Raw genomic sequence first — 26,959 nt, 5'->3', positions numbered from 1 at the left:
ATGAATTCCCCCCAAACAAAGTGTCACCTTCGCCTAAGCAGCCCAAATGGCAAGCTTCGGCCAGCATCTACATGCTACATAAAAGAGCAAGTTAGCAAAGTATGCAGAATCTGCAAACTTTGCATACTTATCAAAACGAACGCCAAGGGGCTTGGACCTTTCAAAAAGGTCTGAACAAAAAACCTTCGGCACCAAAGGCACAATAAGTACAAAACGATCGCCAAGGGGCTTCGACCTTTCAAAAGGCCCGAACAAAAAAAAACCTTCGGCACAAAAGGCACAAAAAGTGCAAAACGAACGCCAAGGGGCTTAGACCTTTCAAAAAGTCAGAACCAAAAAACCTTCGGCACAAAAGACACAATAAGTGCAAAACGATCGCCAAGGGGCATCGACCTTTCAAAAGGACCGAACCAAAAAACCTTCGGTACAAAAGGCACAAAAAGTGCAAAACGATCGCCAAGGGGCTTCGACCTTTCAAAAGGCCCGAACCAAAAAACCTTCGGCACAAAAGGTACAATAAGTGCAAAACGAACGCCAAGGGGCTTCGACCTTTCAAAAAGGTCTGAACAAAAAACCTTCGGCACCAAAGGCACAATAAGTGCAAAACGATCGTCAAGGGACTTCGACCTTTCAAAATGCCCGAACAAAAAAAAACCTTCGGCACAAAAGGCACAAAAAGTGCAAAACGAACGCCAAGGGGCTTCGACCATTCAAAAGGTCCGAACCCAAAAAACTTCGGCACAAAGGGCACAATAAGTGCAAAACGAACGCTAAGGGGCTTAAACCTTTCAAAAGGTCCGAACCAAAAATACCATCGGAAGAACCAAAAGATGGATGCCAGAAAGGGGGGAGATGTTTTTCCATCTGAACCCTCGGCACCCATCATTCGATCTACCCGAAACAAATACAAGAAAGAACAAAACCCCACGAGATTATGTAATCTACTATGAACATGAGAAGGAGCGACGGCCTTTTGCACGTGCTCACCTAGGGCTCGACGGCGGTCGAGGCGGTTGGCCGTGAAGTAGTGGACGTCGGCGGCGATGGAGCAACACTCCGGCGATGGAGCACTACTCCCGGGGCCACTTCAGCCGGCGGCCATGGCAGGGGCCGGGCCGAGCACGGCGGTGGCGGGGATGTGCGGCGGGCCCTGTGCTGCGACGAGCTTAGCGGGCATGCCCGAGCGCAGGCGGCTGTGGGCGAACGTGGCCGCGGAGCACGGCGAGCATGGGATCGGAGCGCGGTGAGCGTGGGCACGGGGGCCGGCCGGCGTGGGCTCGGCAAGCATGGGCGGCGACCCGCTTAGCCGGCGGCCATGGCGACGTGCAGGGTGACGGAGGTGGCGTCGCAACCCCGCCCGTGCGCCGGCGAGCTCGGGGTGGCGTGGCCCTCGGCACGGCGAGCGGTGGCGAGGGAGGCCCTCGGCGTGGCGAGCGCGGGCGACGGCGTGTTGAGCGCAGGCGCGGGCGTCGGCAACGGCGTGTCGAGCGTGGGCTTGGGCGTTGGCGTCGGTGTCGGCGGGCGAGGCCGTTTGTGCACGGGCCGAGCGCGGGATGTGGGGTGGTGAGCCCGCGGGCGTGTGGGCGCGGCGAGCGTGGCGTCGGGGAGCGAGCGTGGGCACGGGGGAGCGCAGGCGCGAGCTTGGCCGGCGGCGTTGGCGTGGGAGCGAGCGGGGGTGACAGGGTGGCGTGGGCGCGAGCAGGTGGTAGGTGACGGGGTGCGTGTGTGTCTGAGTGTGTATGGCATGTGTGAGGCTCAAAGGGGATAAGGGGCGGGCGCTTTGCCGTGTGCCCCGATCTGGCCCACGGCAAAGCTGCCCCCTTTGCCGTGTGCCCCGCGATTCGGCACACGGCAAAGAAGTGGGCGCGGGGCAGCGGTGGGACCGGCGAGCGCGGGCGGCGCACGTGGCCAGCGGTTTGGTGAGGCGTGGACGCGGCGACCTGGGAGCGAGGCGTGGATGCGACGGCCTGGCGGCGAGCGTCGCCGGCGGCGGCATCAGCCAGCTTTGCCGTGTGCCCCGCGCTATGGCACACGTCAAAGTCCTTTGCTGTGTGCCTGATCATGTGCCACACGGCAAAGACGTTTTCTGTTTTATAATTATATGGAACTGAACCATATCTTATCAAAATAAAATTAAATGAAAACACTTTAGATATCTTGCACATTTGAATCAGCATTTTTTGTTTGATTATTATATTGAAAAAAATCATTATTTTATGCACCTATAGCTAAAGTTCAATGTATATCACATGATATTGTTTAATTGCAAAAAAAATTTAAAATTATCAAACAAAACTGAAAAATAGCCAAACTTTGGCATGAAAGATCCTAAGATATTTATTGCATGTACAAAAAGTTTTGAAGTCAACATCCAATTTGATCAACACTTTGACTTCCAATCTCAACGGCTTCTTCTCAACTCTATAGATCTTTTCTGGATGTACTTCGATTTATAAGGAGTACAGGTGAAAACTTGTACGAAACCTTTTCAAATTTTTACCATAGCATTCAAGTATGAAATCATAATATCATGACAAATCTTATATTTTTTAGACTACGTTTGTTTTTTATAGAATTTTAAAACTATTGGGCCACATGTACCAGGGCATGTTTCATGAGCAAGAATTTCGAATTTTCCATCCCTTTTTTGGATATGGTCTCACATGGGATCTCAGGATGTTAATATAATTTTTTTTCTTCATTATTTTTCTATGTAAAAGTATTGCAATTCAAACTTCACTTATTCTATGAAATTCATTTCATTGAAATAAAAAAGTTAAATATAGCAAAAGGATCGAGAAAAATACCAAAATCTAATTTAAAGTGACACAATAACAAGTTACCCATAAAAGTTGCAATGGCAGAATCAAGTTTTTTTAACAAAAACTTTCCGTGTGCCTCATGTTTGATGTGTGTTACAACTGTGGCACACGGCAAACTTTGAATTTTGCCGTGTGTTTTTATTTTTGCCGTGTGTTCATCTTGCGCACGCACGGCATACAGGCACGTTTGCCGTGTGTGTCTCCTTTGCCGTGTGTCAGGAAGCCAGGCACACTGTAAACATGGGCTTTGCCATGTGTTGGGTCCTTTGCCGTGTGTTGCCTTTTCGGCACACGGCAAAGGCTATGTTTGCCGTGTGCCCGATATGTGGCACACGGCAAAGCTTTCGGTACCCGGCAACCAGCGGGTTTCCGGTAGTGCATCCTCCATTGCAAAAGTTACGCATTATTGTGGTGAAAAACATGACATTGGGATGGATCCCTTGATTCAGCATTTCAGAAAATAATTCCTCGGCCTTCTCCCATTTTTGTCAACAGTGCACAGTCCATAAACTAGTGAGCCATAAACAACAATATCTGGAGTCACCCCTTCATGGATCATCTGATTGAATTTAAGCATAGCCTCATCCACTCTTCCCAACTTGCAAAGTGCATCTATTAATGTCCCATAGTTGACCGCATCAGGACTCGACCCTTGCTTCCTCATTTGGTCAAATATATGCATTGCCTCATCTATCATCACTACCGGATTTCGATACTTCGCCGTGTGCCCCAGGCACACGGCGAAGCCCCCCAGGCACACGGTGAAGATTTCGCCGAGGGTCGCGCACGGCGAAGCGCTGACGGCAACTATAGGCACGGCAAAGGCCAAGTTTGCCGTGTGCCAAATTTCGGGCACACGGAAAAAAACTTTGCCGTGTGTTTGTCGAGGTACACGGCGCAAAAAAGCAAGAAGACGGCGGGACCGGAACCTGACGGCGTCAGGATGAATTCGACGTGCGCTACGATTTCAGGCACACGGCAAAGATAATTAGTTCGCCGTGTGCCAGGGCCCTCGGCACACGGCAAAGGATGGTCAGTTCGCCGTGTGCCGCCTCCTGGCACACGGCGAATTGTGCACACTTTACCGTGTGCCAAGTCCATGGCACACGACAAAGTAACCAGAAACAACCTGTTTTTTTTCGCGTTTAAAGTACCCACTCAAACCATATATCATAGATCATATATCATAACAAGCACATGCAATATATATATATATATATATATATATATATATATATATATATATATATATATATATCATGACAAACCACAAATTCACAAGTCAATGCATAAATTAAGTTCACAAGTTTACAAATCCACAAATCCTTATTGAAAATCCTCCTAGCATCATCAAGTTTACATCCATAGAGGCACAAATTAACAAGTTCATGGCTGAGGTGGGTCGTCGAACGGCGGTGGGGCGTTGAGCTGAGGTGGCAACATGTTTTGTACGCCCGGCGACAATTCTGGCGTATTCGATGCCGCCGATAGATTCTACAAAAAATGTAAGACAATAAATTGTAGGTGAGACAAAAACCAAGTTCTTAAGTTATAATTCATGAAATGAGTTTAAAGATCCAACCGCTGTAGAGAGGTCGAAGCAGGTAAAGGATCAGATGTAAAAAGAGCAACTCAATCTTGCAAGGAAAAACTTTATCCAAGAATATAACTTTAGCCTAGCTTCTTTTAGCTTGGTGTCAAGATAATGCATGAAACCATGAAACCATATCTCCGGACTTTAACTTACCAATATAAACATTTTCATCTACACATGTCAAAAATGTTGAAATTTGTACTACAATATATTATTAACATTGAATTTGGATTTCAGGTAGCATAAACCATTTTAATCCGAGGACACTTTCAGCTGTGGATTTTGTAGCTCCTATATTGGGTGCTCCAAATAAACAATACTCCCTCTGTTGAAAATACAATTTGCTTTAGAACATTCCTATATATACCATAGGGCTGCCCTCTACCCTCATATGACGCACTAGCAAATCTGTGCAGACCGCTTTTAGTCTAATGCTCAACAAAAGTTCAAACTTTCATTGAAATACCTGATTTCGAATTCCTATGATAATGCATCTTGTAATTCGAAACTTCAGTTTTGAATTTGATTTGCAAAACTAGATCGACCAAATTACTGCAAATGAAAATCAAGATACTCACCAGAGGAGTAGTAGAAGCAGGAGCCACAGGGAATTGCATGGCTGGGATGGGATTACCCATTTGGACAGAAAGACTTCGAATGTAGTTGTACATCTGGGCCATCTCGGCCGCCTACTTCTGCTCGTTCTCTTGTCGTAATCTCCTCTCTTCTGCCAACGCCGCCTCGTATGCCGCCTTTTGCGCTAGCATTTGGTTCTACAATATTTCATGACAATGTTACAATGCAAATCAAATATATGTACAAAACGAACGAACTATGAATAAATAAGAAAAAAACTTGAATTTCCTGCACTTGGAGCTGCGACGCGGACAGCCGTGGGCGTATGGCCGGGCTATTGGTCGTGCTCCTCGCTCGAATCTGAGAGAGGGTGGGAGTGCTGGCCGTGTCTACAAGGCCGTCGCCAACATAGTAGCGCCCATGTTTCTTGCCTCCTCCCGCCCTCATAATCACTTCTCCATCAAGGGGCTGGGTCCTCGGATCCTAGTCTGGCCCATAGACCTGTCTTCCCATCTCTGTGTACGCCTGGATACGACTGTGGACGGACAGGTTGCTGTACGCCGAGGGCGGGTCGTCAGGGTTGTAGGTGACGTTGGATGTCGCCTTGCCCTTGCTGGCCAGAGCCCATCCCATGAATGGGGGGCACTCCTGTCCTTCATGTGAGGACGACTGCGAAAAAGGAAAAAGATGATTACCAATTATGCTGAATTGAACGTTAGATTAGAGAAATCAGTCTGTGTAGTGTGTACCCATTTAGCCCTGTACTCGTCGTTGTTGAGGCTGCCTTGGTGGTGCACTGGACCTGGCATCAGCAATCGCCGCTGACGGCCAGCATCGTGCTTCTCCTGCCACTCCGGGTCGAACCACTTGTCCACTATGCGCTCCCAGCACACGGTATCATTACGACACCACCACGCATGAACCTACACGTGATCAAATGCATGACAAGTAAGAAGAGAAACATTTAACGATGTTTTTAATCTCAAAATAAACTTAAACTTACCTGTAAATATTGCTCTCGGGTCAGCTTCAACTCTCTCGCCTCGGGCTTCCCGATCTTCTGCTTTAGGAAAAGTGCACAAAAGTTGATGACGCACTGGACTTGCGCCTCATAATGCATGTCCATGACGAGTTTAATGCATCGATTGTCAGCCATAATCGCCGCCCGCTCCTCGTATCTCTCATCACACCTGTAAAAATCCTGCATATAAAGACAATGGATCATGTTATCATTGAAAAAATATTGAATGAATGTGATGTATTCACCATTTTTTGACGGAAAAAACTTACCCAAAGCTCGCCCTTTACCCGCTCCGCCTTGTTCTCAAAGGCTCTGCCGCTCCGATCCAACTGATCGTTGTTGGCGGCGATGTAGTGGTCCCACGTCCAGGCCGGCTCGTATCGTCCTTGATAGTGGACCAGGCCTGGGAAGTGCTCCCTGCACAAAAGACCCAGGATGCCGTTGACCTTGCGTTTGTGAGCACCACCACTGAGGACAGTCCAACTCCTGCAACCATTGATTAAGAGAAAATATTAGTTTGTAATGTAATTTTCGAGTTAGGAAATGAAAAAGGTAGTAATAAAATGTCAAATTACTTACATATCCCCGGACGGTCGAATCAGCGGGCGCAAGGCAACATGTATCGGCCTATCTGGGAGTCGCGAGAGACCTCGCAACCAGACAGCCGGCGTAGAGGTATCCTCGGCCGTGTCCTCCTCAGCACTAGATGACTCCCCTCCTCCTCCTGTGCGTCCGCCTGCCACTCCTCCTCCCGCTCCTGCTCCTGGTCCTGGGCAGGCTCCACCACCACCACCTCCTCCTCCTCCTCCTCCTCAGACGGCGGTACAGGCGAAGGCTCCCGACGCCTCCTGCCTCCACCCTTCCCTCGACCCCTCTTGGGTCCACCCTTCCCTCGACCCTTGCCTCGCCCCAACCCGGAACTCCTATCGGAGCCCTCACCAGCATCCGAGTGTGGCATCATTCTTCTGTACAGTGAGGCGGCCGATCGTTGAAGTCCGCCACCCGGCATCTTTCTTCAATCAGCTGCAATTAAAAATAGTAAACCAATCAGCACATATATACAAAACGATCTTATAAAGAGAAAGAAAAAAAATACGACATAATTAAAAAGTAACATTAATAAATCAAATAGTATGGATCATACATGTATTAGAAATAATCATCTTCATCGGGATTAGCTGGATCATATGTCTCATCATCACTATCACGCAAGTCGAGAAGTCCAAGCCCGTGCTCTAAAGGTGGAATTTCATGCTCATTGTCATCGCCTAATTGTAATCGCTCAAGTAATTCTAGGTCCTTCGCATTAAGAACCTCCTCATCAATGTCGTCCTCGTCATCAACCATTTCATCATCGTGTACTTCCATTTCGATCACTCCGGTTAATTCTATCTCAAAATGCCCTTCAAGCCCATCTTCTTGAAAGAACTCCCCGTCATATGTGTTTGGGTCTATGTTGTAATCCTCATTATTTGGAATAGTTACTTTACCGTGTGGTGATACCTTGTACACCACGTCCCATCCCGTAAGGTGATCGTCGGTTTTGCACGGATATGAAAGATAATAAACTTGCGTGGCTTGTTGAGCCACAATATAGACATCATCTCCTGGATACACTGATGACTGGCGAATTTTGACTAGGCCGAGATGAGGAGTCCGTCGCACTTCGTTAGGATCAAACCAATGGCATTTGAATATGACAGGCTTAAGAGGTTTGCAACCATGAAATGTGAGTTCATAGATTTCCTCAATTATGCCATAATACTCGACCCCATCAAGGGTTGTCGTACAAATGCTGGAATTTGTGGTTCTTCGATTGGGCCGACTCTGCTCGTGGATTTTTGTGTGAAAGCGATATCCATTGACATCATAACCGGAGTATGACAAGACCCTATAGGCACAACCATTGGCAACTTGTCTCAACTCGGGACACATAGATGCATCATTTTGGGCTTGCAGGTAGAAGTATGATGGTTTGTTATACTATTCGCACGGACAAGAAACTTCAAATGTCTAACAAGTATGAGGATTTGTTATACCTTGTGCTTGAACCAAGAAATGAAATCGGGGGCTCTTTGTCCCGCACCGGACTTAAGAAGGGTGTCAACTTCATGCGGGGTTGGAACTCTTCGGCGACGCCAGAATTGTTGAGTAAATTCCCTATATAAACGAGAGGTAAAGGGGGTTGGATGCAGAATAGTTAATAGTCGAGCAAATAGTTTGTTGAGAACTTACTGTATGTACGGCTCGACTTCCACTAGGTTGGTCAACACATACATCATGATAGTGCGCAACTCTTCATTGAGTAAGGTCTTAGGAGTCGCACCACTTGCACTTCCAAGTTGCCCTTTGAATAGGCTGAGGTTCGTTTCATTTTCAACTGCATTGTAATGAGTGGATGGATTGTGCACGCTTGGAAGGGTTTCACCATAGTATTTTGTTATGTAGTTGGAGACTTCATCCAGAATGTATGCTTCTGCAATGGAAGCTTCTATTTTGCATTTATTTTTGCATTTGGTTCGAAGGATCTTTTTTTGTCTCTCAATCGAGTAGCACCAACGTCCCTGAATAGGCCCCCCCATCCATGCCTCATACGGGAGGTGCAAAATCATATGCTGCATCAGATTGAAGAAGCCGGGTGGAAAGATTTTCTCCAACTTACAAAGCAACACAGGAGCCAATTTTTCTATTTGTTCAACCACAGCCCGAGACAACTCCTTAGCACATAGCTGGCGGAAGAAATTGCTTAACTCTGCCAGCACTTGCCAGACATGGTCAGCGAGATAGCCTCGAACCATCACCGGAAGGAGCCGCTCAATCCATATGTGGTAGTCATGACTCTTCAGCCCATTGATTCGCATAGTAGATAAGTTGACCCCTCTCCTTAGATTTGCTGCATACCCATCGGGGAACATTAAAGTCTGGAACCATTCTAGTACTTCTTTCCTTTGGTGCTTCTTCAGGACGAATTCAGCTGCAGGCTTTTTTCATTTCTTACCATCTTTGGGTGGCGGAATATTCAATTTTGGTCTATCGCATAAAGTAGCTTGATCCACTCGGGCCTTAACATTGTCCTTTGTTTTATCAAGAATGTCCATGGTTGTACCCCGGAGTGCCTCAGCAATATTTTTTTTCCGAGTGCATCATATCAATGTTATGAGGAAGAAGAAGATCATCCATGTAGGGAAGCCTCCACAGGCCCGACTTCTGAGTCCAGGCATGTTCTTCGCCATAACCCACAAAACCTCCACCTTCTTTAACTATCAGCGACTGTAACCACTCATGGACCGCGACACCTGACATCATCTGCGGTGGAGGTTCATCAACCGCGACACCTTTCGTAAAGTTCTTGATGTCACGTCGGAATGGATGGTCAATAGGGAGGAATTGTCGGTGCTTGTCGAACGAAGAATACTTGCCACCCTTCGCCAACCAGATGAACCTCATAGTTGCCTTGCATACTGGGCAAGGGAACTTCCCGTGCACACACCATCCGCAGAATATTGCATACGCTGGCAAGTCATGCAGGGAGTACATGTACCACACTCGTATTTTGAAGTTTGTCTTTGTAGCTCGGTCATATGTCCATACACCTTCCTCCCAAGCATGGAGCAAATCATCAATAAGAGGCTCCATATACACACTCATATTATCCCCCGGATATCCAGGAATTATCAACGACAAGAATATGTTCTGCCGTTGAAAGATAACTCCAGGGGGGAGGTTGAGAGGGATAACAAACACGGGCCAACAACTGTACGGGGCAGCCGTCATTCCATAAGGATTGAATCCATCTGTTGCCAACGCAACACGTACCTTTCGAGCCTCTAGAGCTTTCATTATGTGACGCCTGTCAAAATGTTTCCATGCTTCACCATCGGATGGATGTATCATCTTCTCAGGTCGGTAGCGTTTGCCGTTTTTGTGCCATCTCATCTGTTGTGCTGAATCCTCGGTCATGAACATACGTTGGATTCTCGGTATGAATGGAAGGTACCGTATGATTTTCACGAGGATTTTGAGCTGTTTCTTTTGACCATCACCAGAATCTACCTCCAGCCACCGAGATGATTTACATTTTGTACAGTAATTTGTGTCTGCATGTTCTTTCCTAAACAACATGCAGCCATTCGGACAAGCATGTATCTTCTCATATGGCATCTTAAGACTACGAAGAAGTTTTTGTGCCTCGTACATGCTCTTTGGAAGAATGTGTCCTTCCGGAAGCAGACTACCAAAAACCGTCAACATTTTGTCGAAGCCATCTCGACTAATGCCACACTCAGACTTTAGGGCCAATACGCGTGCAATAGCATCGAACTGAGAAACATTGGTATGCTGGTGAAGTGGTTTCTGTGCCGCAGACAACATGTCGTAATACTGCTTTGCCGTAGGCTCTGGCGGTTCCTCTCTAGGTCCTTCTTCGAAGTGTGCTTCATGAAAGTCAGCTAACATGTCTGCACAACCGGCATCAGCATCATTATCATCGATGTGTTGTTTGACTACCTCTTCTCTCGCACGATGGGCTTCACCATGGCAGATCCACTGGGTATAGTTTTCCACAAACCCATTTGTGATAATATGTTTACCCATAGTGAGTTGTGATTGATGTATCCTATTTTGACACTTGGTGCATGGACACGGCATTCTACTATGTCCTCTATCAAATGCCTTTTCCAAAAAGTCATTGACCTTTAGAGCAAACTCAATATACTCTTGTTCGCTCTGCCAGCCCTTGTACATCCACTCACGGTCATCCATCCTTTAACATACGAGCGAGAAATTTAAAAATCGATTTCATATACACGATATCTAACAAACTCTAATAGGTGAAGATAGGTCCTAATCCCACCCGAGGATGCGTAGATATGGTTGGTTTGCATGATCCACTCCTAGCCGAGACAAAATTTCGGCAGCACCTCCCCACTGCTCTCCAAATACACGTCCTGTCAAGGAGATTGTGTATCCGGAGAACAACACGGAGGTGATGCCGAAACTCTGGCACGGATCGGAGTTGACCATGAAAACTAACCATATCTACGCACCCTTGGGTTGTCCAAATGACGTGGACAATTCAAAACACATACGGTTCCATATATGCAAAGAGTTGCATATTTCGAACCGTATCTCTTTCGAACGGGAGACGACTAAGTTACGTGATCTATGGGCTTATGCCGCTCACCTATATATGGGCTTATGCATAACACGGAAAGAGAGGTTGCTTATGCCGCTCACCTATGGGCTTGACGACGTGCGCGGCGTGGCCTCCTTTTTCTTGTCCTCCTCTCTCCTCCTCGTTCCAATCTAATTCCATCAATTACAACATAAGTATAGGTCAAATTTTCAATGTCATGATTCAAAAAAATCTGCTTATTGTGTTTGCATGCCTGCCCCCTACTGGATTCACAAACAGTTGGATGTCTAGGTAAATTAATATTTTCAAGTTTTTTTATTACTTTGTTCTAATGCGCCCATTTTCTTTTCATGGCATGCTATGCTCTGAAATTAAGCATAATTAAGCATCAAAATCATAACATTTATCATGGCATAACTTGAAATTTTTTGATATGAAGATAATAGATATACTAAATGATCAACATATCCAAATTGCAACATGTCAAATATATAAAGGATAAAATAACAAAATGATAAGAAAGCTTACAAATTTCAGCATACAGTTTAACTTTTCGATTCTTAATGGTTTGAAAATAAGAGATGATGTCCTGATCCTTAGCTTGCAAGAAGAATTCCCTTTCAATGAATGTGACCAAGCAACTATTCAAAAATTTCTACCCCTGGATGCTTCTTAGCTTCTTGTTGACGAAGGTGTCCTACTCGAACTCCAGTGCTCTGCGCCTCTGCCTTGTCTCTGCCTCTGGATCCAATCATCCCCGGTGACAAAATCATTAGCTTTCGAAAGATCGGATCAGGCAACTCAAGAACAAACAAAACAAACAAAGCCGCCGGGAGGATAGCACTCTCACATGTTCCTGTGCAACAAAGGCTAGCTCCTGTTTCGCATAGCAAGGGGATGGCGAGGAGAAAAGCGCCGCACAGCCAGGCCGCCGCCGACGCCGCGCTGGCCCCTGCGTGCCGGCCTGCCCGGCCGCGGGGGTCCGCCGCTTGCCCCTGCCCTGGCCCCCTACCAGGCAGCCAGTGGCGAAGCCAGCTCAGAAAAGGACCTAGGGCGGAGCTCTATGATAAAATTTTGGCTAACAACTACATCATGCAGGTTTTGAGCAAAACTTGTAAACCAACCAAGATGCAAGATATTACCTTTTAGAGGTTTTCTGATTTTAATTAAGCAGGAAATTAAGTTAAACCTAGAGCAAGAAATTAAATCTACCATAAAAATTAACAGGCTACCGCTAGAACAAACTACGGGAACGCGATTAGGAGCAAGATTAAAGCCTAGAACAATTCTAGTAAAAGTAACGGAAAAAGAAAAATTTAATGAAACAATTCATCGAACATCTTACAGGCGGAGGGCGATTGTTGAGGAATAAACTCGATTCATGCCAGAATTTTTCTCGTACTCACTCGATCCGTTTCCTTGCACAAGAAGAAGGAATCAAGAAGTTCAATTGCTCACCTTGCGCCGCCCTCACCTAAACTGCACACGCGCGGTGGCCGTCGCCCTGCACCGCTCAGCCGCTGCGTAGCTGCTGGGCAAACCGCTGCAGCATGGGGGTCGGGGCCTCGGGGGCGAGGAGGCCTGCAGCCTGCAGGTGCTTGGACGCCTGGGCTGAGGGGAGGTGGGAGTCGGAGTGGGGGAGGAGTTAGGCGGGGCGTCCGGCGTGGCGGTGAGCGAGCTAGAGAGTGGGAGAGACCAGACAGAGAGAGAGAGAGCGTGTGAGCCAGAGAGTTGTTAAGTGGGCGGGAGTTCGCCGTGTCTCCGATCTAGGACACACGACAAATATTTTTTCCTTTTTTTGTTTTCACATTCATATTTGCCGTGTGCCACAGTTCTTGGCACACGGCAAACATGTAAATTTCGTCGTGTGCCCGAACCTGGCCACACGGCAAAGACTCCACCCAGATGCATGCTTTGGCGTGACCAAGCTGCCACGCTGGCTCACGCGCGTTGCGGCGGATGATGTGGCAAGGCAGAGTCGCGCCACATTCTTTGGCACGACTTAGTCGCGCCATGCTCCGTGGCGCGACTCAGCCGATTTTGACTCGGCCCACCGACAAAACCCCAGTCCAATTCCTCAGTTCCCTATCTTCTATCTTGTGTCCAGGAGGCGGAGCCACCACTAGGGCGAGCTAGGGCCCAACATCGAGCCGCCGCGTTCGCTCAGCGCCTGAGCCCGCGCCCCCCGCCCCCATCCACCGCTCGCACCCCCGGCAGTCGGCCGCGCCGGCCGCTGGCGGATCCCGCGCGCTCGGCTCGGGTCGCCCGCTGCCACGGGGATCTGCCTGCAAAGCAGCAGGGCGGCCGCCCGCCTCCGGCCTCCACCGCGTGTCCGCCTCGGCCCTCGCCCCCGGCCGCCGGCGTTTCCCGCGCGGCGCGCGCTGCCCCCGTCGGCCGCCACCGCAGGCACCTGCAGGCTGCATGCCTCCTCGCCCCCGAGGCCCCGACCCCTGTGCTGCAGCGGTTTGCCCAGCAGCTGCGCAGCGGCTGAGCGGTGCAGGGCGACGGCCACCGCGCGTGTGCAGTTATGTGAGGGCGGCGCAAGGTGAGCAATTGAACTTCTTGATTCCTTGTTCTTGTGCAAGGAAACAGATCGAGTGAGTACGAGAAAAATTCTGGCATGAATCGAGTTTATTCCTCAACAATCACCCTCCGCCTGTAAGATGTTCGATGAATTGTTTCATTAAATTTTTCTTTTTCCGTTACTTTTACCAGAATTGTTCTAGGCTTTAATCTTGCTCCTAATCACGTTCCCGTAGTTTGTTCTAGCGGTAGCCTATTAATTTTTACGGTAGATTTAATTTCTTGCTCTAGGTTTAACTTAATTTCCTGCTTAATTAAAATCAGAAAACCTCTAAAAGGTAATATCTTGCATCTTGGTTGGTTTACAAGTTTTGCTCAAAACATGCATGATGTAGTTGTTAGCCAAAATTTTATCATAGAGCTCCGCCCTAGGTCTTTTTCTGAGCTGGCTTCGCCACTGGTCCAGTAGACCCGGCCGCCCGCCGCCCGCGACCCACCCAGCCGCTCGCCACCTGCGGCCGCCGGAGCACTGCAGCAAGCTCCCTGGTTCCCTCGATTACAGAGGTGAGTCTAGCCTACTATGCCTGGGAACTTGAGGAAGTTTTCAGAATCTTCTTTCCATCCTGGGAACTCAAAATTAGAATATCCTGCTAGCTCATCCGGATCCCTTTGAAACATTCATGAACCATGACCACCAATATGCAGCTACATTCATGAACCAATGTTCATAGTACAAGTCTGACGAAACAAAGGGATTGCTTATTATATATTACTTTTTGTATGTAGATGGCACACCACCCGCGCTACCCTCTCCTGGAGATGCATTACGATGAGCGACACCGTGGCAAGATACAAGAAGAGCGTACGCAGGTGAATTTGTGTTCATTTTTATTTTTGTGAAGTCATTAATTTGATTTTAGAAGGGCGGGCCTGGTGCAGCGGTAGAGCCTACCGTCTGTAACCGGAAGGTCCCGGGTTCGAGCCCCAGCCTCTGCACATTTGTGTGGATAAGGTTTGGGGCTTAAAGACAACCCTTCCCCAGACCCCGCACAGTGCGGGAAGCCTACAGCACTGGGTACGCCCTTTCCATTAATTTGATTTTAGTTGATTATAAAGTTTATTGATATTTTTGTAGGTTTTGAAGCCTCTACGCCCCCGCCTTCACAAGCCTCTGCGGTGGGATGATAGGTACGCACCATACCTAAAACGGGCTGGATTCCTCCCGTTGGCGTGGCTAGTCAAGGAGGGCCTCCCCGGTATGGACAATGCAGCTTTAACAGCTCTGGTGGACCGGTGGAGGCCTGAGACACACACATTCCACCTTCCCAGCGGTGAGATGTCAATTACACTCCAAGATGTGGCAATGCTATTTGGGCTTCGTATAGATGGTAGAGCCGTAACTGGTAGCATCTGTCCAAATGGATGGAGAGAAAGAGTGGAGCTGTTGTTTGGAGTGCACCCACCCGAACCACCGGAAGACACGAAGGATAAGAGGCCTACGGGAGTGACCTCAGCTTGGTTGACGCAACATTTTGGTACACTACCTGGAGCAGATGCTAATGGCGGGACGGTTGCTAAGTTCGCTCGGGCATGGCTATGGCATTTGATCGCCGGGTTTCTATTTCCTGATTCGAGCGGGAACACAATCTCATGGATGTGGCTAGAACTAATTGGTCAAGACTGGGATAATATTGCCACTTTCAGCTGGGGGAACGCAACACTTGGGTGGTTGTACCGTCAGCTGTGTGATGCTTGTAGGCGGAGCAAAGATAGTGCAAATCTTGGTGGTTGTGCTTACCTATTGCAACTGTGGATGTGGGAGCGCCTTCCTGTTGGCCGGCCGGAGCGTTATGCTCATGGAGTAAGTATTTTATTTGTTCATTACTTTTGCATTGTTGTTGTTAGGTATGGGTAATCTTCAAAATTCGCTAATGTCATTATTTATTGTTATATCTATGGTTACGCCATTATACGAGGGAGAGGCTGTGGCTACAGTGGGTTGGTTATGGAACAATATTGGTACCGTGCAGGGTAATCCAGGAAGGTGGTACATAGACTACAGCAATGCCCTTGATTGCCTAAATGCTGCTCACGTAAGTCTATAACCACCTCGTCTGCCGCAATTCGTGTAATATATCGTCCTCAATTTGTTGTAATCATATTGAACATGTCGTATTAGGTTGAATGGCAACCATACAATCGCATGGAGGTGCAAAACATGAATCTTAGTCCGCAATGCATGAGGGATAATGAATACTGGTGCTCAATTTGCCCTCTTATTTGCTATTACATTGTTGAGTACCACCTTCCAAATCGGGTGATGCGCCAATTTGGAATACTTCAGTCTTGTCCGCCTGAGTATATTAATACTAGCCATGAGTTGCACGGGTATGGTTATTTGTTTTCTGCAATCTCATTCTATGGAAAATATTTGCATGTTTTGCAATTACATTAATTCTTGCATACATTATATGTAGAACTGATCGACGGAAGCAGCGGGGTGCCAAAAACTGGGAGGAGAAGCACCTTGCATATGTGAATGCTTGGAATGGTCGAGGCAACAACATAGTTTAAGGTGGCCCTGTTCACCGTGAGGCCCAGTTCAATATATATTTGGACTGGTTGAAGCAAAACACACGGCTAAAGCTCAAGGCTGCATTGGACGATACCCACATCGAGGAACTACCTTCGGACCCTGAAGATGTCTTTGCCGAATATGATGCTCACACGAGAATGGGTACGCAGCCCGAGCGAGGACCCTTTGAAGACTACATTGTAAGTTGTAGTGCACCACACCTGAAAATATTGCAATGTCCTACATCTTTATGACCTAACTTGTTAAGTAGTTTGTAGAATTTTTATGGCATAATAACTTGTGCGACCTATGCATTTGCAGGGGCAGCAACTTAGTCGTTTTGATAACGAGGCGGGACAAGCGTAGAGGGTGCCAATAGGATCTCCGGATGAGGCCACCGTGCTGAGGGGATTCTTACCGGTAGAATATGTACAATTCCCTCTAATATGTCTAATGAATTTAGTTTTCAGTTCTCAATCATTAGTGTCTTTCGAATTCTGTGCTGAAATGCAATGTAGAGGTTTAGACGGGGTTGCCGAAAAATGGCATTCAAACTGAACTGCAAAGCGGGACAAGGACAACCAGTGGCCGATGATGGTGAACCTTCCGGGTCACGCCATCGCGGTACAAGAAGCACGAGTACTTCATTGGGCACCTCATCTACAGGTGGGACATTAGCAATGTTATTTCCATTTCTACTACTTTATGCTTGTTTTTACTTACATATATGTTAAACAATTCTCTCTAATAGGAGGACGTCGTAGCCGATCCGGTGCTCTCAGTATTGGAACCCCTTGATGAGGACATGACCAATACGCATATGACCAAGGCCCAAGCGAAGATAGAGTTCAAAGCCCAATCCACATTGAAGTCCGATTTATTCGCGAGTCCGGTTCGGACTGCAGGAGCAGGCCTCACGAAAACGAACGCCCAGGCCACATACGGGCTCCGTTTTGGGCGTTCTATATATCGTTGGAAAGCTAAGGAGATAAGCTTTCCAACCCAACTGATCCCATATCAAAATATGCTCGGAGTCGACGGGAATCATCGAAATAACATGACGACCAGAATCTGCCTGGATGCAACGATGCCAGTTTTTGGGCCCGAAGGCCTTGTACTCCCTAGGGTTGCCCGGCCACCCCCTTGGCCGCCCCCTAGCCTCTCTCTTATATATACACAGCAGCCGCCATTAGGGTACTTGGGTTTTGCTTAGATTCATTCTGTCAAGAACAGTTGTCGCCGTTCATCGGTTTGTGAAACCCCAACTCGTGAGATTAATCTTTGATCTGCAGAGTCACTTCATTTGAGCTGCGTTTCTTTCGAGTTCTTGCTTGTGTTCTTCGTTGCGCTTGCAGGGATTAGCCTTCTTGGTGAGGTCAACCGGGTTGTGACACGGTTGATAACCAGAGGAGTTGTGGTGCTAAGATTGCTGGATTCAGGTCTTAGGATCTGAAGCCGGATCGGTGTGTCTCGCTCCGCCTACAACGAGAGTTATCCAGAACCTGACGGAAGATCGGGAACCCACATCCCCATTATTTGGTAATCAGAGACTCAGGTTTACTGTCAGGTTTCACATATATCTTTAGTTTCATCAATTTCGCCATTGTCCCACAGTCCACCAAAAAGCCCTAGAAAATTTTGTGTTCGTGCTGTTTTTCCATCCCATTAGCCTTTTTAAGCCATTGCATATTTTGATATCGAAGTCCGCATCATTGAATTTTTGTCCATAGTTGTGGTCTTGTTGCTGGTTTAGATCGAGTTCTTAGATTGGTTTGAGTTTTGCATCGTGTCACCGTATCATTTTCCATCCCGTCATCACGTCCGGTTCGGACTTGTCTCTGTCCAGTTCGGTATTTTGTTGATATCTCTCGCATACGAACTCGGATTTTTGTGTTCTAGTACTTTCTGGAAAGCTTGTGAAATTATCTACAACTTTATCAGTTGTGAGAATTCCAGAAAACGTAGTTATCTGCGCCTAATCTGTATTGGAAGTCAATCTATTGGTGACCCAGAAATTTCTGAGTAGTCTGTATTTCGGGGTCAATATCTTCTACTTCCTTTATCCAAAAGAGACTTTCCATATATTGAAAAGAAAGAGAAAAGGAGGATCTACAACTTTCGTGTTGTTTTCGTGTTTGAAGTCTCTAAATTTGTCAAACAGCCTGTATAAGTTTGTGTAGCAAAACAGTAATCTACAGACAACAATTTTGTGATAGTGTGGAGTTGTCTCTTGCTCTTGTGGCACTTTTGAATAGAAAAAGAAAGAAAGAAAAAGGCAAGTGCATAAAAAAGAGCCGCACAAAAATAAAAAATAAAAAAAATCAGAAGTTCTTGCATCCTTTTGTGTCCTTTGTGCTTGGTATATGTCGCTTGCTTGCTTGAACTAGTTCTAGGAACACGTTTAGGCCAGCAACATTGATAAGTACTTTGGATGTTTATTCAATTTTTGCTATCTGATTTTCAATTGTGCTAATCCTTTCTACTAAATAAAGCCCCCCGAAGCTCCACATATTACTTCAGATCAGTACACCCAGAGGATCTTGCAATCTTGGTACCACTTCCTCACAGGTATCACGAACCAGCCACCGGTTGTACCATCATCTGCTTTGCATTGGTAAGAACACTTGTAAGAGCTTGGTAAGACGTGCGAGATTGTGTTTCCACCATCCACATCCACATATAGTAGTTGATAGGGATAACCTTTTGTGTTTTCTCTTGTCTACTTACAAACAATGTCAGGAAACACTGAGATTGCTCAACGAGTGTTGAGTTCTCAAATGGAGAAAGTGGAGCAAAATCAATTCAACAATTTGTTCCAGACTTTCTTTGCCGTGATGGAACGACGTTGCCGAGTCATCATTGATGGTGAGACTTGCAACAACCTTGCAAGTTTAGAGCTGGTCGAGAAGCTTGGTCTGACCACAAAGCCACATCCACATCCATACTACATGCAATGGTTAAATTCTTACGATAAGATTAAGGTAACTGAATTTGCACATATTGAATTTGGCATTGGTTTTTATAAGAGTAGTGCTGATTTTGATATAGTACCCATGCAAGCATGTCATTTATTGCTAGGAACGCCATGGATTAATATAAATGATGTGGTACATAAAAAAGTTGCAAATAGATATTCTTTCAACTACAATGGAAGAAAAATTACACTTAAATCTATGACCGCAACTGAAATTTTAGAAGCCGATCTTGAAAGAGCAGAGAGAAGAAAGAATGAGCCTTTTAGAAAAGAATGGATTATTTCAGATGTTACAGTGTCTTCCTCTAAATCTGATTTTGTACAAATTAAAGATATCGCTTTGTCTTCTGTTGGACCTAATATTTTGCAGCATGTATCTAAAACAGAAGACAAGGTGATAGAGAATGAACAGGTAATTGTCTCAGATAAGAGCTCTCTTGATGTGCTGAAATTGTCCACCACTCATGCTATAATAGAGCAACATTTAGTGGACACCAAATGTGAATTGACTTTGTCACATGATAAATATTCTACTGATTTTTGTGATAAATAAGAGTTGTGTGATAGTTCTATGTTTATCCTTGTGCCAGAACTTGTGAAGGAAACTGATCCTTTTGTTTTGGAACAAAGACTTATGCTAAAAATAAACATTTGATTCCAATTGCTACAGAAAAGGATGAAAGGAAATTGTTGTCTTCTTTAAATACTTTGGGTTATATAGAGTTTGATACTTTGTGTGCACTTAGTAGTTTGGAGGAGAAATTTAAATGTGTTGGATTGCCATGGTTATCTCGATGTACATAGCACTTTATTGGCAATTATAATTGTAAAGGAGAGTACATGGTGCATCGTGTTTATATGTGTTCAAATCTGAAATCTCCTTTTGCTGTGCATCAATTTGATGAAAAAGAGGGCTATTTTAAGACTAATCCTATCACGCAGAGTTCCTCTTATTCTTCCTTGTTTGTTTTGTCACAACAGGTTCAATTTCAAGAAGGGGAGCAACGCAGGATCATGTCAAGAATGGGAACAACTATTTCCGCAAGCATCAGCGACTTTGAGTCGAGGACGACTCAAAACCAAGAAGGTGAGCATGATGAGGACATGACCAATACGCATATGACCAAGGCCCAAGCGAAGATAGAGTTCAAAGCCCAATCCACATTGAAGTCCGATTTATTCGCGAGTCTGGTTCGGACTGCAGGAGCAGGCCTCACGAAAACGGACGCCCAGGCCACATACGGGCTCCGTTTTGGGCGTTCTATATATCGTTGGAAAGCTAAGGAGATAAGATTTCCAACCCAACTGATCCCATATCAAAATATGCTCGAAGTCGATGGGAATCATCGAAACAACATGACGACCAGAATCTGCCTGGATGCAGCGACGCCAGTTTTTGGGCCCGAAGGCCTTGTACTCCCTAGGGTTGCCCGGCCACCCCCTTGGCTGCCCCCCTAGCCTCTCTCTTATATATACACAGCAGCCGCCATTAGGGTACTTGGGTTTTGCTTAGATTCATTCTGTCAAGAACAGTTGTCGCCGTTCATCGGTTTGTGAAACCCCAACTCGTGAGATTAATCTTTGATCTGCAGAGTCACTTCATTTGAGCTGCGTTTCTTTCGAGTTCTTGCTTGTGTTCTTCGTTGCGCTTGCAGGGATTAGCCTTCTTGGCGAGGTCAACCGGGTTGTGACACGGTTGATAACCAGAGGAGTTGTGGTGCTAAGATTGCTGGATTCGGGTCTTAGGATCTGAAACCGGATCGGTGTGTCTCGCTCCGCCTACAACGAGAGTTATCCAGAACCTGACGGAAGATCGGGAACCCACGTCCCCATTACCCCTCGTAGGAGGGGCAAGGAGAGACCCCCTCAAGACATCGTCAGTGAGGAGTCTGAGGAGACATCAAGCTCAGATGGTGAAGATCCTGACTACGGCCACGATGAGATTGGCTTCTCACAGATTCCGAACGCTCCAAAGCCCACGCAAGATACTCCACGACCAAAGAGGCGGACAAGGGCACGAGCACAGGATCACACTAATGTCGGGAGCGCTAACGTCCTAGCAACTAAGCCGGGCCGCCCTCGTCGTCCCAAGAAACCTTTCACCCCACATGCGTCCCATGACTAGCATGGTACTAGGTATGTTTGAACAAGGCTTGGTAGCCTCCACAACCTTGTTGGGTACGAGTGAAGTATGAGTAGATGTAGATGGAACTATGTAACTTAGATGGAAACATGTTGGCTAACATCGATGTACAGTTGAATCAAATGTTGCCTAAATTTAGTTTGTCACTGGACCTCTTGTATTAGTGTGGTTGATATCTTTTGCTTGTGACCTCTGATATGAACAACTTTGGTGAGGAAGCTTCTATTTTGCTATTGCGGCTGGATGCTTGGGTCATCGAGGAGTCACGCCATTTTAGTTGCAACTTCTATTGTGGAATGTTGTAAGATTATCAGCAGATTTTATTCTGGATATGTTCAGCCATTTGGTTGCGTGGCTGTTTATTCTGGATAGTCACTTTGGTGGTTTATTTTGAAAAAAAGTGACAATGAATTGGAGTATGTGTTTATGTTATTTCTGTGTTAATGAATGTGAAATATTTCACTAAATGTTTGTTCATCGAGGAGTCGCGCCATTTTACTTGGCATGACAAGTTGGCACAAAATATGCCCACAACAGATCTGGTCAGTGGTTGCGTGTGGCGTGACTCTTCACTGAGTCGCGCCGAGTAGCGTGGCGGGACTCAGGAACGAGTCGCGCCACGCACAGCCATCGACCAGTTTTTCCTTAGGCCAAAATGGCACCAACTAGTCACGCCAAGTTCCACGGCGTGACTGCGTTAATAGTCGCGCCACGTGGGGTGGCGTGACTCAGTAAAGAGTTGCACCACGCACACCCATCGACCAGTTTTGCCGTGGGCCAAAATGGCACCAACTAGTCACGCCAAATTACACGACGTGACTGCGTTAAGAGTCGCGCCACGTGGTGTGGCGTGACTCGTTAAAGAGTCGCGCCACGCACAGACATCGACCAGTTTTCCTGTGGGCCAAAATGGCACCAACTAGTCACGCCAAATTACATGGCGGGACTGCGTTGAGTCGCGTCACGTGGTGTGGCGTGACTCATTAAAGAGTTGCAGACATCGACCAGTTTTGTTGTGGGCCAAAATGGCACCAACTAGTCACGCCAAATTCTACGGGCCAAGAAACTTGCGGGACCAGCTGAATGGTCGCGCCACGAGGCTTGACGGGACTCAGCAAAGAGTCGCACCGCACACACCCATCGACCAAAAGGGTTAGTTTTCACAAATTTAGATCAGTACGAGTTATTTATAAAATATTAGATTAAAAAGGATTAAAATAAAAAAATTCAAAGTGATGGCACACGGCACCCAGATTTGCCGAGTGTTTTGGCCAAAACACTCGGCAAAGCTGTCTAAAATTCAATTTTATTTTTGTTTTTAGTTTCAGTTCCTGCAAATCAAAAACCTCACATATCACACATATCGCTCAAATATCACATATATCACACAAATGTCTCAAATATCACATATATCACCAAACAAGTCCACATATCACACATATAGTACACAAATATCATCACAAGTCCATAAATCAAACCAAGTCCACCACCAAGCTCACAAGTATCACCAAACAAGTCCATAACAAATCACATACTCTGTAGTATGCAAACTGGTACTCTAGATGTACATGCATACAGATCAGCCAACACAAATCCATCTCACAAGACCTTTCCAGCAATTACATGATATAAGATCCGGCAAAGCATCTTGCTGGCTACCGCGACCTTGGCTTCCTCCTTCCAGCTGGCTACCGTGACCACTACTTCCTCCTTCCCTTGGAGTATTGCCATAGTAGTAGATGGTGACGACGGGGTTGTCGTGGTTGGTGCTGGAGAAACAGCTGACATGGGTCGCACAGTTGCTACAGGGCAGACACCCACCTAACCAGCTAATCATCTTGGAGAACTTCTTCCGTAATGTCATAGGATTTGGTGAGAACTTTGATATTTGAATGGCTCCACCAAAGCAAACACAGACAAATTTCACCTGTGGATCTGGGTTTGCTGATGTTGTTGTAGGTAGAATGCGATGATTAGAAATGCATGTACAGATCTGGGGTACAGGATTCGCCCGATGTGGAGGAGGTGGTGTAGGTGGCCTCCCCGCGGTCTTGGATTTGGAGGTGCCTAGGAGGGGGGATAGCTGAGGCCGCATACCAGAATAACTGAGTGGTCAGACAAGGATAACTGAGTCCCAAGAACAAAATAACTGAGTTGGGAGAATAACTGGCACAAATTAATTATTGGAGTTGTGTATAATCGAACTGCATGACAGTTTTAAATAAATGGAACTGCATGACAGTTTTCAAAAAAAATGGAACTGCATGTAGAAGCCGAATTTCTAAGCAATCATATTAGGTAAAGCACATGTACACTTGAAAAATATGAAATTAAATACTAAAGCCTGCTGTTGTATTCCACTAGTTTGTTTCACCCCCTTTCTTCTGAATCAGTGTGCTATGAAGTCTAAATATGTGGTTTTGTTTATGGAAGCAAGTTCAGTGATTCAGTATCACCTTGCTTACTGCTTGTGGGACTATATAGTCATTTCTATCTTCTTAATTTGTTGCCGTATTTTATCCTCCTCGTATCTGTAAGGACAATTTCTAATATATCTTGATTCAGAGATTAGTCATTTTATTTGTTTTGCATTTACCCTCTAAATCTTCCATCTTGGATCTGGACTTTTGTTTGCCTAGCTGTGCTGGATGGCATAGGAATGCTTAAATATACGACTTTACAGCTATATTGTGTCATGGGCTTCCTACGGTGCTTGAATGTGTCTTTGTGGCGCTTTGCCTTTGTCCTTGTTATGCAATTATTCAGTAATTGAAATCATAAAACAAATTTAGTTCAGAAAACAATGGGGAGAGAGATTGATGTGTACCGCGGATGGTGACGCGGTAGTACGAGAGCCTGGGCCTGGCGGCACTGGACCTCCTCGCGGGATGGCGTTGCAGGAGGGGCTGCGGATGGCGCCGGAGGTCAGGCGTAGGAGACGGCGGCGGGCGGCTCTCCAGCAGGCCAGGACGGGCGACGCAGGACCTCCTCGTGCGGGCTCCAGCAGCGACGGCGGGAGGCGCAGGACCTCCAGCAGGGGCGGCTCCTGCAGGTCGACGGCGCTGCGCGCCACGCAGTAGCAACGGGGCAGGGCCGGGCCGATGCGCAAGGGCGGCGGCAGTACTGAATATTTTTGACACCTCAAATCACAAACAAGTAGCACATAATCGAGTACCGATAACACAAATTGTTCATAATCTGAAATGGTTTGACATATATATAATAGTGTACTAAATGATCAATATATCAAAGTAGGAATGCATGAAATAAATAGAGGATAAAATTGTAAAACAACTAATAGCATTGATAAGGATGCTTACAAATTATAAGATTATTACAATACAAGCAATCAAATTTCATAAATTGATACGCAGCATTGCAACAACCTTTTCTACAACTAGAACCATCACCTACATACCTAGCAATTCTGCAATCGACACGCAGCGCCGCTCCCTGGTCGCCGGACCTGGACGCCTGCTGCCCCGCTGGCCGCCCGCCTACCTGCGCTGCTACGGAGCTGCGCTGTGCCTAGCCGGGCGCCGCTCGCCGAGCAGGGCAGAAGGGAGGCAGGGAGCAGGCGTTCGCTCTCGCTCCTTGCGCGCCCTGCCTGCGCGGTTGCGCCACTCGGCTCCTGCGCGCCCTGCACCCCTGTCCTTGCCTCTGCCGGTGTGTGCAGGTGTGCGGTGTGCTGCGCCGCCGCCACTCAGCCGCTCAACGGCCTGCCGCCATTAGGGTTGGGATGGGAGCGGCGTGCGAGCGACACTCACAAATTGGGGGGAGAGATCGATAGGAGGGTGAGCGAGTGAGTGAGAGAGTGAGGCAGAGGGGTAATAAGTGCGCGGGAGTTCGCCGTGTGTCCGATCTAGGACACACGGCAAAGATTCTTTGCCGTGTGCCACAGATCTTGGCACACGACAAACATATCAATTTCGCCGTGTGCCAAAACCTAGCCACACGGCAAAACATGACGACGCGACCGGCCGGGCCACGTGGCGCTATGTTTGCCGTGTGCCTCCATGTGGCACACGGTATAGATGTAAATTCACCGTGTGCCTAACGGAGGCACACGGCAAAATTTGACGGCGTTGCCCGACTATGATGCTCTGGCCACGTGGACCTATCTTTGCCGTGTGCCGACCTGAGGCACACGGCAAAGATTAATTTTGCCGTGTGCCGAGGTTAGGGCACACGGCGAAGCCTCCTTCCGCCGTGGGCTTCAATTTGGCCGTGTGTTCTGTATTTGGCCCACGACAAAGGCTCTCTTCGCCGTGTGCCCGATGGTTTGCGCACGGCGAACTCTTAGGCACACGGCGAATTACCGGTTTCCGGTAGTGCATACCACCTTTAGTATACGCCCAGAGAACTATGTTAAAGGTATAATGGTTATGTGAAATATCATTTCCTGCCATCATATCCAAGAGACCATGCATATCAGAAAGAGCTCCTTTGGTAGCATACCCATTAAGCAGAGTGCTATATGTAGTTACATCCGGTTTTATGCCCTTTTCAATCATAGAATCAAACATCATTCTACCTTCTGTGCATCTTCCATTCTTGCAATGATAGTCCAGCAGCAAATTACAAGTGACAACATCTGGTTTATGACCATGTGCGGGCATTTCTTTGAGCATTCGAACCACCTCTTCTCCCTGTCCGGAAGAGCAATATCCATGGATCAGACAATTATATGTTCGATTGTCTGGCTTGACACCTTTATGAATCATCTGCTGAAGGACGCCCTCTGCCTTGTCAACTGCTTGAGCTTTGCACAGGCCATCAATGACTGTGTTGTAGGGTACAACAGTCGGAAAAATCCCCCGGTTATCCATTTCACGAAATAGGTTGTAAGCTTTGTCCACCTGGCCGTCTCTAAACAAGCCATTGATGACGGTGGTGTACGACACATCATTTGGTGGGCAGCTACCACCTCCATCATCAGCCATCATGTGGAGCAGCTCAAGTGCCTCCGCAGCTCTCTTTTCGTCGCATAAACCCTTTAGAACTGTGCTGTATGCAAATATATCTGGCGTGCAGCCAAACTCAGGCATTCGTCGGCTCAATATCTCCATGGCCTCATCCACCCTCTTTGCGTCACAGAGACCTTTGAGAAGCAGATTGATGACTATGCCCACCCTCCAGCCCGCCTTGAGGACAAGGCCAAAGGAGGCGAGACCAAGCTCTAGGCGTCCCATGCGGCAGAAGCAACAGATGAGGATGCTGTAGGTGAACCCATCGGGAGCCACCTTGTTCGGGGAGGCACGGGCCATCCGGTTGAAGAGGGAGACGACGAGTGCGGAGGTCGAGGAGCCCCTTCCCTGGGAGCGAGAGACGGTGGTGAGGAGCTGGTTGAAGGCGCGAACCGAGGTGGGCCTGGCGACAAGGAGCAATTCGTCGAACATCTTATTCTTGACGGCGTCATCGAGGCCGAGGCTTCCCGAGCGGACGCGGCTGGCGATGGCGCGCTCCAGCTCCAAGCATCGGGGCCCTTGATAATAAGCGGGATATACTTTCCCTTTTATGTATAATCACCCATTCCCTTTCCGGCAACTTCCCATTTGCAGCAATCCCGCCGCCGCCATATGCTGACTGAAGGCATG

The 26,959-nt window shown here is 47.2% G+C and overlaps 1 long non-coding RNA gene and 1 pseudogene across 1 annotated transcript; both read right to left on the bottom strand.

The window, feature by feature from the left end:
- Positions 1–1,302: 1,302 nt before the first annotated feature.
- LOC120688805 overlaps positions 1,303–26,959 on the bottom strand; it is a 36,191-nt pseudogene continuing 10,534 nt past the window's right edge.
- LOC120693496 lies at positions 4,095–5,099 on the bottom strand. The gene is made up of 2 exons (XR_005682998.1): positions 4,995–5,099; positions 4,095–4,316 (listed from the first exon to the last, which is right to left on the bottom strand). It is a non-coding gene; the product is annotated as an uncharacterized LOC120693496 (long non-coding RNA).

Source organism: Panicum virgatum, chromosome 9N (assembly GCF_016808335.1).
Source record: "Panicum virgatum strain AP13 chromosome 9N, P.virgatum_v5, whole genome shotgun sequence".
In the NCBI taxonomy this organism is placed as follows: domain Eukaryota; kingdom Viridiplantae; phylum Streptophyta; class Magnoliopsida; order Poales; family Poaceae; genus Panicum; species Panicum virgatum.
Note: the sequence above shows the minus strand (reverse complement) of the source record. Positions and strands in the feature narration are given on the sequence as shown.